The 10,524-nt window shown below is 36.3% G+C and overlaps 1 long non-coding RNA gene across 1 annotated transcript; it reads right to left on the bottom strand.

The window, feature by feature from the left end:
- Positions 1-840: 840 nt before the first annotated feature.
- Positions 841-4,935, bottom strand: LOC104654110. The gene is made up of 3 exons (XR_004053079.1): positions 4,791-4,935; positions 2,984-3,129; positions 841-2,204 (listed from the first exon to the last, which is right to left on the bottom strand). It is a non-coding gene; the product is annotated as an uncharacterized LOC104654110 (long non-coding RNA).
- Positions 4,936-10,524: the final 5,589 nt, after the last annotated feature.

The raw sequence follows: 10,524 nt of genomic DNA, 5'->3' as shown, positions 1-10,524 counted from the left end.
GATTGATAGGGGCTATACATAGTACAATCAAAATATTATATATTATATATATGCATATATACTACAGGTGCATGTATATAATATACATATGTAATATATACACACAACACACATATACATTGTGTGCATGTACTTATATTTTATGTATAGTTATGTAGTATATATGCTTAAATAGTATATTTTAAAATAATGTATTTTCCATGTAAAATATAAGTATATATATTGATATGTAACAGGATGGATTAGGCAAATCCAAGGGATCATCAAACATGCAGAAGTCAAGGGTGAGCATCCCCCACTGAGTAACGTCTCTGATTGCTATGCTGCTCCTACAACACATCAGGTATGTTGCCACCTTGAGCCACTGGATTTAGCTGCTCTCTCCCTGTGGAATGTTCTTTCCCCATACAGATGCACATCTTTCTCCATTAACTCTTTCAAATCTCATTCAGGTTTCAACTTGTCAACTTGCCATGCGAATTTCCCTGACCCCCTCTTCAAAATTGCTCTTCCACACCCCTAGTCCCTGTACATCTTGTCCCCTTAGTTGTTCTAGGTTTGATTGTTGTGGTGGTGTGGTTGTTTTGTGACTGTGATTGTAAACTACTTATTACTTTTGTTATAAGTGGTTTAAATTAAATATAACAACAACAATCTTTGTAGTATTGTAATAACCATTCCTTGTAACTAATAGTTGTAGTTACAACTAATAGTTACTGGGATTCTGTCAATGAAAAGAGGACACCTTCTTGGCCCGAGGCTGTGGGGATTTAAGACATAGAGATGGCATATACTAACTTATAAAATGTAAATTCACTGAATTTTTGGATAAAAAAAACCTCACATTTTGACAGCACTTTATTCCATTGGATCATCACAAAATGGAGTTAAGAAAGATATCATCAGTCTTCATTTTTCAGATGAGGAAACGGGATTTAAACAAATTAAGCTTTTCAAGGTCAAATCTCTAGTAAACGAAAGAACTAGGACTATAATATGTCTCTGGCTTTTAATCTAATGCTGTTTTTTCTAAATCATTCTGCTACCCTTACATTAAAGCCCAGGTCATAGCAACTCTGATTTACTGAGGTACCGATACCAAATTGAGGGCAACCTGAAGCACCACTCATTCCAATTCATTTCCAGTTTGTACTATTCTTTTTCCCCCCAGCTTCAAATTTCATCATTCTCTCCAATAACAGTAATAACCAAGATTTATTGGGGACCTACTCTTGACCATCATTATACTAGTTTTACATCGCACTGTTTCATTTATATCCCATAGTAAAGGAACCCAAGAAGGAGAATTGACAGAGAGAAAAAGAAAGAGAATGAGATTGTGTTTACTCAGTCTTCTTCCAGGAATTCTAATAAATCAATTGACTGACTAGGTTTCAATCATTCACATTTTTATTCTTTCTAAATGTATCCAAGATGTAAAGATATCTGCTATCTAATAGGAAAGATGGAAATCATTCTCTCTATTTGCACTCAGAACAGAATTTCTTAAGCCTAACAGAAAAGAAAGTACATCATTCATGTCCCTTATTTCATAGGACCTCTTAAAGTCCCAGGAGAATGTTCTGTTCATTAAGCAGTAAGCCTGGGGTTATTGGCAAAATTTCACTAAATCCTTCCACATCACTTACTGCTGGCATGGATTTCTGTGCAAGACAGCACATATTCTCCATCCTGGTGAAATACCTTGTACTGGCTAAAGTGCAAACCAAATTTCCTGAATCTTAACTCCTGAGGGGGAGTGCCTCTCCTCATCTTATCACCTATAACCCTACACTCAATTTCCTGGTCCAACCCCCTGCTAGATCTGGTTCATAAGGGATTAAGGAGAGGATTGAATAGAGGCATGCTGATCTCCAAAGGAACTGAATTTACTTCCTGCACACTAAAATCTTACTGTCATGCTTTATTTTCTGAAGGGATTTTTCCTCCAACACTCTCAAATGAGATTGGGAACCCCTTCTCCAGAAACTGAAAACTTGCTTTTAGCCTGTTAATTCACAAGTCACTGGAAAACCTGGTTACATTACCTGAAACAAGCCGAAAGGTATCACCAGCTTCATCTTAACTAGGTGGAATGATCACCAAAGATACCTGATCCAGAAGGTATTCCAGTGGTCTCTCCCCAGAGTGTGACACGTGGGAGGGGCAGTGCTTCTCAGAATCCTCCTGCTTATAAAAAGGAACTGGATAAAGGAAAGAAACTAATTAAACAAAACAAAAACAAACAAGGCAACAAGGGCAAACACACTGTAATAAAAGATAACAAACAAGTTGTTTTTTTTTTTTTTAATGCATGGGTTCAAGGATTTTTAATGCATAGATTTAGAAATTAAGGATAATTGATTCTAAGAGGCACTTTTTTCAATTTAACATCTCTAAAATCAGAATCATCGTGGTACAAAAAATAAGCTGCATCTTACAATGAAATAATTTATGTTGTTATGCTCTTATAAATAAGAAAAATAATAGTTATCCAATATCTTACCAAATTATTTTGAGGTTACTGTCAGCACATAAAGAAAATTTCCAATATCTTACCTGTCAGACATTGACTCAGAAAAATAAAAACAGAATCTGGTTTAGGAAAAATAATTTTTATGCTAAAATTGTAATAAGTAAACTGAAGGCATTAGAACAGGAAGCAAAGCCCTGGGGAGGTAATTAATGATTTAAAGTTTCTAGTCTGACTGGAAGCATTCATTCCACACACTGAAGCATAAAAATTATGTTTATGATTATGATATCATATCAGAAAATAATAAATGTATGAAAGTTATGTTTTATAAATATTTTAGATAAAATGTAAATATTACAATATAATTTTCCATAAAATTCTTATGTTAAGAAGTTGAATAGAGGTCAGCTTAAACCCCTTTGATGAAAAATCTTAGGATAAACCAAAATTCCTTTTTCTCTTAAAATGTCACCAATACCAATATTACTAGACTTGTACAATACCTACTGTATTATGTATTCTGACCCAGGCATCCGTCTTAAGGAACATGCTTACGGGGACAATCTCCACTACAGGCCAGCAAGACAATTTTAAGAGACTCCAAGTTACTCTGAGGATGTGGTATATTTGTCAGTAGACTCAGACTCAGGAATCTGCACAATGAATAAATATGTAGGATTTATTAACATATTCAATTTCTAATTAAAGTACAGTCAATCCATTTAACAGTAAAGGACTAAAAGTAGAATTAGATGATAGAGGAAATGTGGAGAAGGTATAGCTGGTTGAATAGTGGTCTCCAAAAAAATATGCCAAGTCCTAACACTGGCACTAAATGTGACCTTACTTGTAAATAGATGTCTTTGCAGATGTAATTAGATTAAAGATTCCCAAATGAGATCATCCTGGAATTAGGGTGGGCTCTCAACCCAATGCCTGGTTTCCTTAAAAAGAAGAGAGAGATGTAAGAGACAGACACACAAAGAAGAAGTCCACGTGAAGAAAGAGGTAGAAAGAGGTTGGAATGGTGCAGCTACACGTCAAAGAATGCCAAGGATTGCCTGTTGCCACCAGAAGTCAGGAAAGAGGCATGGAACAGACTCTTCTGCGGTGCCTTTAGAGAAAAAAAAAAAAATCCCTAACACTTGGATTTCAAAAATCTCGCCTCCAAAACTGTGAAAAAGGAATTAATTTCTGTTGTGGTAAGACACCAAGTTTGTGGTAATAGGTTACAAAAACACCAGGAAACAAACACAGGAGTTGAGAGTAAAATTGCTGAGAGAGGACAAAATAGGGAGAGAAACAAAGTATTATGCAAATGAGATGAGATGGTAGACTATGCCATTACTCACCCTAGAGATATAAGAAGTACTAAAGGTACGTAGGTAGCTTTAGCACTGGCTGCATTTTTTATGATAAAATAAGACTTTGTCAGGTGCCATTATATGATCTACTCTTCAGTTCCATTTCCAAAACAATGGGAAGTATAGCAGAAAGATTAAGCACATGGATACTGAAGGCTAAACTGCCTAGTTTCACATCCTCCTCCATTTCATAGCTTGTGTTTCCTATTTGTGTGTTTGTTTCATCTATAAAATGGTGATGATGATAAGACATATCTCAGAGTTTTTGAAAGGATTAGATGAATTAATATATATTAAGTGCTTAAAATACCATAAGATCTATATATGTGTTTACTTTTATTATTCAAGGTATCGTTGCCATCAAAGTTTTTGAATTCTCTGATTTTAACTCAACAGTGTTACAGGTCTAATGCACAGATTTAATTTTTGAAGTGAGCAAATCATATTACATTACAAAAAGGATGAAAATAAGAGTGGGAACTCCAAAAAGGAGTTCAGGAGATAGTGAGAGAATACAGAAATGAATCGGGGCTCTGTTGAAGATGCTGACTTCTCTGCTGTGCTCTACAAAACAAGATACCAGCTAAGGCGGCACTAAGAAGGGCCTCCAGAAGGAAGGTGGGGCACTCTAGGGCCAGATGGTCACTTCACAGGTCCATGGACCCCCTTCTACAAAAAACATCCTCTCCTCCTATACTTTGTCTCTCTGCATCTGTAGTTTGAGATTATATTTATTATTATTTTTTCTATTTAGTTTTCTCATTGCTCCCTTTGTTGACCTCTCATTTTGATCCAGTTTCTTTATCTTCTCATGACTTTTAATTTCTTATTTTGTATTTTCCTTTGGTCATCATCAATATTATTTATATTGTGTTCACTTAGAAACTGAATGGTGATTTTATCCCTTATCCTCTTAAATTGTTTAGAAGTAAATCTTATGTATCACATACACACATATTATACTCTTGCCCTTGCTTGCACCTTATGATGAAAATCTTCCCCAATTTTTCCAAGTGTCTTCTTCACGCTTCCCTGATTTTTCTAAGTATCTTCTTTCATCCCTGCATTATATAAGAAGACCATTCTCATTCACTGAAACAAGAAGTATTTTACCGCATTTTAAAATATTGCATGGCTTGATAAATATCCCAAAGGGAGTACCATTTTTCTAGCAGTTTAATTCTTTTGAAAGTGTCAACTACAGTATACTGAAGTGTTAATGTTAAAAGAGGCCTTTAAAAAAATCTTTTAAAAGCGTTTTGAACAAGTGTAATGGAGTCCAAGTTAATTTTTTTATTAAACATTCATGAAAAAGAAAATGTGGAAGAGCTCAACCTTTTTCACATGAAAATAAGATTTAAATAATTTGAAGTGATGATTAAATGTGGGTATTAAATAAATTGTAATGTAGTTGCAAATTTTTTAGTAAATTCTATTTTTTTCTGTACCAGATATCCCCCACAATTTCCACCCATCATCTCTTACCTTATGATAATATATAGGCAATACTATAATCATTTTCTCAAAAATATTGAGCCATGTTTACAGTTTTAACTAAAGTCAGTCATATGAGCTAACAGGATCTCAAAGACTCTGATATTTGGTGATGATGTAAATTTTGCATTAAGGCTTTCTCCTTCATTCAAAATCTAACTATAGGACCACTGCAAGTGTTTAGTAAATCATCCAGCTTTTTAATATACTCTAATTTTTCATAAATATCACAGAATATTTGGAATAGGGGAAAGAAGGTTAAGAAAAGAAAGGGAAAGGGAAGAAAAAAAACCAAGTTGCATTCATTTTTACTTTGTGATCTAGCACAGTAATTATTTTGCCTACCTGTTGGAGGTGGACAGAGCTGAAACAATTTTTTTAAATTTTGTTCATGTTTAAGAAAGTGTATAAATTTAACCTTAGAAGAGGAACTTCTGTTTGAGGTCTGGAGGTACATGCCACATCTGGGTCCCACGACAAGAGAGCAAGACTACACCACAGTTCTGTTGTCCCTGGGTTTGGAAGAAAAACAGCTGCTTCTGTGGGCATTCAAACCTGCTGCCACTTTGAGTAGTCTTCTTCCACACCTCCCTGAATTTCAAGCTCTTGGAAAATGGTGCTTGCCATCTATACCTATGTAACAAACCTGCACGTTCCACACATGTATCCCAGAACTTAAAGTTAGATTTGAAAAAAGAAAGAAATGAAAGAAAGAGAAAATGGTGTCTGCTTTATGAGGCATATCAGTTGTGTCTCTATGATCAAAATTCTGTTAAATCTCAAGGGGCAAAAAGCAGTGAGGCTCTGGGAAAGTTAATGTACCTCTTTCTCCTTGTAGAGCCTCCTCTTTCTTACCTTTCAGATAGGCAACCAGTTTTGTGTGTTCTTGCCTCAGGAATTTTGACTTTTGTAATGGAGTAAAAGACATGAAAGATAATGGCAAGTGTCCAGGAGTGTGAGCTTAGAGGGAGAAAGCTTCTGAAGTCAAGGACAATCCCTAAGACAGGTAGGAGGAGGTGTTTTTAACTTCTATAATAACAGTAATCATTCAGATATGTGTAAAACATATCTGAAGATAAGGTCCTTGCCATTGAAGTTTCAAGGCTCATAGAATCCCTGTGCTTCAAGAGTAGCAAAGTAGTTGAAGAGCTTGCATATTTAAAGGAGAATCCCTAAAGTTACCAGTGCGAGACAATGATTGCTCTTCCCTATATCTCAGTTCTATGAGTGACTGTCATAACCCTTTTAGGGAGGGTCTTATTATTCAGATTAAATTTCCAAACAGTCTTGTAGGAAGAGAATCTCCATGTTAGAACTAGTTTGATTTTTAAGAAAATAGAGGAAAGCATTGGCTCCCACACACTGAGTTTGTAAGCTAAAACCTGTTAAGCATTAAAGTGACCCTTACTGTGGGAGTTCTGAAGGAAAACAGTGTCCTGTGGCTCTTGGAAGTTTAAGCAGAGATGGCAGGGGAAAACAAAGCAAGCCATAGGAATAGAATGACAAACAATGTCCTTGGGTAAGAGAAAACCAAATGGCCAGAAATTGATGAAACAAATAACTTTTCTTGAGATAGAGTTAATAAAAAAAAGTATTGATTTGAGAATGAATGTTGCACACCTCAATTTTATACACAGATCTACCTACAGTTTTACATGTGTGAAATACAAAAAGTCTATTGCATTACATGATTCTTTTCAACAAAGCTGCTTATGATCATTGTGATCACATACAGTGAGAAATATTCTGTATGTAATACAATATTAAGTTAGAAAAAGAGAGAGGTTACCTCTAAAATGAAACATAGATATTTTTATACATAACTATGAAAACAAAGTATTCATTGATCCTATATGATCAAATATCTATTGGGTCAGAATAGCAGGAATAAAAAAAGACGGAGACTGTTCATAATAGCAAAGACTTGGAACCAACCCAAATGCCCATGAACGATAGACTAGACAAAGAAAATGTGACACATATACACGGTGGAATACTATGCAGCCATAAAAAAGGATGAGTTCATGTCCTTCGCAGGGACATGGATGAAGCTAGAAACCATCATTCTCGGCAAACTAACACAAGAACAGAAAACCAAACATCACATGTTCTCACTCATAAGTGGGAGCTAAACAATGAGAACATATGGACACAGGAAGGGGAACATCACACACCAGGGCCTGTCAGGGGCTGAGGGGCTGGGGAGAGATAGCATTAGGAGAAATACCTAATGTAGATGACGGGTTGATGGGTGCAGCAAACCACCATGGCACACGTATACCTATGTAACAAACCTGCACATTCTACACATGTATCCCAGAACTTAAAATATAATAAATTTTTTAAAAAGAGGGAGATACAGTCTTGTCCTTGGGGATCTCACAAAGTGTCTAGAAAAGCCAAATCCATGAGTGAATAATTTAAAAACAATGTATTTATCCAAATGTTAGCATATTTGGCAGAATGTTATAAACATCCAGAGAAAGAGAAGACTGGCATGACAGGGAATTCTCCCCAAAGGATAGGGAAAGAATCGAGAAGAAATTCAGGCCATAGAAAGATCCTTCTAAACACATATTTTCTGTCAGATTTACTTTAACAATGGACGAGTACTGCCACTATATTCGAAATTAAAGTAAAAATAAAAATAACTGAAATAAGAACAATTGATGGGGTCTGTGTATCAATATTTGAAAATTTATATCACATATATGTTTTATCACCAAATTTACATTAGCACAGTAAACATGAAAGTCTAAATTTACCAGCGCCCATGGGGAGACAAAATAATCAACTCTCAGCATCCAAAATTTCTCCTCCATTTTACTCCAAATACATCCTATCATTCACTTACACGTTGGAATTACTACACATAATAAAACACATCCAAATTTACCCCAACACCAGAGATTCTCCCAAACTCCAAGTTTCAGCTGTGGAAAGGAGCAATTGAACAGACTTGATACTCAGACCATCACAAGTCTCCTAGGTAAATTCTGAGGGTTTGGTAAAATGATAAAAATCTACTCCTCAGCAGGAAGTCTAGTTGACTACCATAGTTAGACATGGAGCTCTAATCATTATTCAGCATGTCTTACAAAAAGGTCTAAAATCGTGGGAAAACTCTTTGTTTTTTTCTTACTTAAGTGGCACACAAGGAGGTGAAAACCTACAAAAGCCATTCAACATAGATCTTATTAACCAACATTAACTGCCTGCCCTGGGAATTTAGTCCTGGTTCTCAAAAGCAAATAATAAAAAGTAAATTTCATCACACAGGGATTTTTTTTTTTTTTTTTTTTTGGTTGAGTTTACAAGTGTAGTAAAGAGATTAAACAAAATGGCCTTAAAGGCCACAAATGTCCAACAGAGAAAGCTTGCTTCCTAGGATTCAAATCTATTGCAAAAATTACCTGTTTTTATCAGACAGTTTTCTTTTGATCTATATAAACTCGCTGAGCTCCCTATACTCTCATTGCACATGAAACTTTTGTGAAGCTCCAATTAATTTCATTGTTTATCTAAGTGAATAAAACTCTACCATTTCATTGCAGTTAAATCAGATAAAGCATTCATGTAATTTTGATAACTGGTGCACGTGATTTTTCAGTATTTCTATGTATATGTTAAAGATATTTGGACAAGATTGTTAGTAGATACATTCTGGTGGCTTCCCTGTGGTGCTAATTTCACCAATAAAATATCCATTTGGCATGTAATATAACAAATATAAGATTTAGTTGGCATTGTTAGACCTCAAAAATGGACCACCAGAATGATTGCTTATATTCTTGCTCCACAATTAGCTACTTAATTATTGTGAGGGAGTTAATTATGTAAGTCAACTAAATATTATGAAAGGATAATATATGAAGGTTAGCTCATAAATTCTTTTTTGTTTTTCTTTCTTTGAGACAGAGTCTTGCTCCACCAGCCAGGCTGGAGTGCAGTGGCATGATCTTGGCTCACTGCAACCTCCGCCTCCCAGGCTCAAGCGATTCTCCTGCCTCAGCCTCCTGAGTAGCTGGGATTACAGGCACCTGCCACCATGCCAGGCAATTTTTTTTTTTTTTTTTTTTTTTTTTTTTTGTATTTTTAGTAGAGACAGGGTTTCACCATGTTGACCAGGCTGGTCTTGAACTCCTGACCTCAGGTGATCCTCCCACCTTGGCCTCCCAAATTGCTGTGATTACAGGTGTGAGCCACCATGCCTGGCCTAGCCCATGTATTCTTAACTTCGTTTTGTGTTATAATCATGCTCAGGGAGTAAACATTTCTAGCCAGAATTCAGCAATCTAGTTTAAGTATACAAATCAAGTTAATAAATGTATGCGTTGATCTACAATGGGTTTCCATCTTCCCCTAATACCTCCTGGTTCTATTTACCATCTAATTACCAAATCTGATCTTTAACAGAAATTAATACTATTTTAGAAATAAGCAATTATCAATTTATAAATTAGGGCCGGGTGCAATGGCTCACGCCTGTAATCCCAGCACTTTGGGAGACCGAGGTGGGTGAATCACCTGAGGCCAGGAGTTTGAGACCAGCCTGGCCAATATGATGATACCTCATCTCCACTAAAAACACAAAAAATTAGCCGAGCACGGTGGTGGGACCTGTAATCCCAGCTACTCGTGAGGCTGAAGCAGGAGAATGGCTTGAACCCGGGAGGTGGAGGTTGCAGTGAGCTGAGATCGCACCACTGCACTGCAGCCTGGGCGACAGAGCAAGAAAAAAGAAAGAGAGGGAGAAAGGGAGGGAAGGAGGGAGGGAGGGAGGGAGGGAGGGAGGGAGGGAGGGAGGGAGGGAGGAAGGAAGGAAGGAAGGGAGGGAGGGAGGGAGGGAGGGAGGGAGGGAGGGAGGGAGGGAGGGAGGAAGGAAGGAAGGAAGGGAAATTTATAAATTAGAAGACAAACTAACTCCATCTTTGAGCCCTCAAGTTTTCATCTTGTCCTTTCTAGAAAGGCCTTTAATAAGTTGTAGATGTCGCTACAGGGAAATGCTTTATCTTTTCAGAGAATCATCCAATATTTGTGTTGATCTGAAATTAGTTTTTTTTAGTATGCTCATAAAAATTCAATAAAGAAAGCTATCACTAATTTTGTAAGGGATTTTAAATTGAAGTGTCTACTCAGGCCAGAAAGTTGATTCACATGAGTAAGATTGCCCAAGTGTGGACTGTTATA

The sequence above is a fragment of the Rhinopithecus roxellana genome, chromosome 14 (assembly GCF_007565055.1).
Source record: "Rhinopithecus roxellana isolate Shanxi Qingling chromosome 14, ASM756505v1, whole genome shotgun sequence".
Lineage (NCBI taxonomy): Eukaryota > Metazoa > Chordata > Mammalia > Primates > Cercopithecidae > Rhinopithecus > Rhinopithecus roxellana.
This window is presented reverse-complemented; position numbering and strand designations above follow the sequence as displayed.